This window comes from Pteropus vampyrus, unplaced genomic scaffold (genome assembly GCF_000151845.1).
Source record: "Pteropus vampyrus isolate Shadow unplaced genomic scaffold, Pvam_2.0 Scaffold79, whole genome shotgun sequence".
In the NCBI taxonomy this organism is placed as follows: Eukaryota; Metazoa; Chordata; class Mammalia; order Chiroptera; family Pteropodidae; genus Pteropus; species Pteropus vampyrus.
In genome coordinates, this window is record NW_011888860.1 from 5,437,308 (window position 1) to 5,438,922 (window position 1,615).

Genomic DNA, 1,615 nt, shown 5'->3' on the forward strand with positions numbered 1-1,615 from the left:
ATATTTAGCATTTATATAATAAGTGATGATGGCAAAAATAACAGGATTATTAATAGCTACATTTAGCACTTAATGCTGCTTGGCACCAGTTCATGAGTATTTTTCATAGATTATCTCAGTCAATCCACACAAAAATTCCATTAGGCATGATTTAGTTATAGCCCTTGAAGAAGTTTACCAAAGTCATAGATTAAATAAGTGGTAGGGTCATGATTTGAAACCAGTTTTGGAAAACAGACACCATGTTCTTAACCAGCAAGCTATACAATATTCTGTATAAAAAGTTCCACAATTCTAATTTTTTAAAAAAATGCTTTATCATTTCACACTTTGTCATGATATGCTCCATTCCGATATGCTCTAGAAGTCAATGTCTTCTAATTCATCCCCTGGACCATTGGTAAATATTCACTGAATAGATTACCAACCTCATATTTGACCCACTAAATCAGAATCTCCAGAAGTAGAATCTGGAAATCTGTATTATATCATCAGAGACATTTCTGAAACATTTCTTTACATTTTAGAGTCTGGAAGAGTATTATGTTTTCCATTGGACTGAAATCCTCAGTTCCGTACTTTGAAGGAAAGCCACTCCTGCAAGTAGAGAAAGTAATGAAAATTCTAAGCTTTTGACAAAAACCTTGAAACATGAACAGTAGAGAAAATTTCATTGACATACTATAGAAAGCCAAGCTGAAGAGAGCAGAGACATCTTCCTGGTGTAAACATTTTCTAAGCCCAGAACGTAGATATTCTCAAGTTGAGTATGCCTTATGATGGGAATCCAAATCCCTATATTCCATATAAATATTCTCTCTTTTTAGGGAGACTCTTTGAAAATTGTTAGTTAATATGCTCACATTTTTTTGTTATTTTCTTATTTCCCTTCAGGATCTTCCTTTAAAACAAAATATGATTGTCTACCAAAAAGTACCTCAGAGCATGCTGGGAGTGAATCAGGACTGGACATGAAACAAAAGATTAAATTTCTTTTTGTTTGTTGTGGATATGGTTATTGTTGGAAGGTACTTATCACATGGTGACAATTAAGTCAAATCATATCCTGATGTTATAAATTAGAGTTTAGTTTTATTGTGATTAGAGGGAAGAGAGTGAGAAAAGTTTAAGGTCCAGGAGGTTTTAAAGGTGGAAATGGGCTACTTATAGTTTTGGAATTATAGTATGGAATAAGTGACAGTGTCCAGCAGATTTAGAATCATTTTAGGAATTCTGTCTTCAATAAAGTGAAGATAGTTTCTCACATCTCCTCCAAGATACAGATGAAACAAAGTAAGGATATGGATGAACTTTCAGTATGGTAGAACATAAGACAGAACTTTGACTCCTTTCCTCTGTTGTTAAGTTTATATTATTTCTGAGCAGCAAAAATCAGTAAAGATATTAATTTATCTTTAATGAGCTTTCTTCTGTCATACTAAATATGTAGGTGAAGAATTCTCTAGAGTACTGGGTCTGCATTACAATGAGCTATTTTGATACAAGCATAAACCCTGTTCCTCCTCACACATTATACTTCTCTTGATGGTATAATATTATAACTACTCACTACTTCCTTTCTGGCACAATTATTCACTCACAATTATTTCATAGT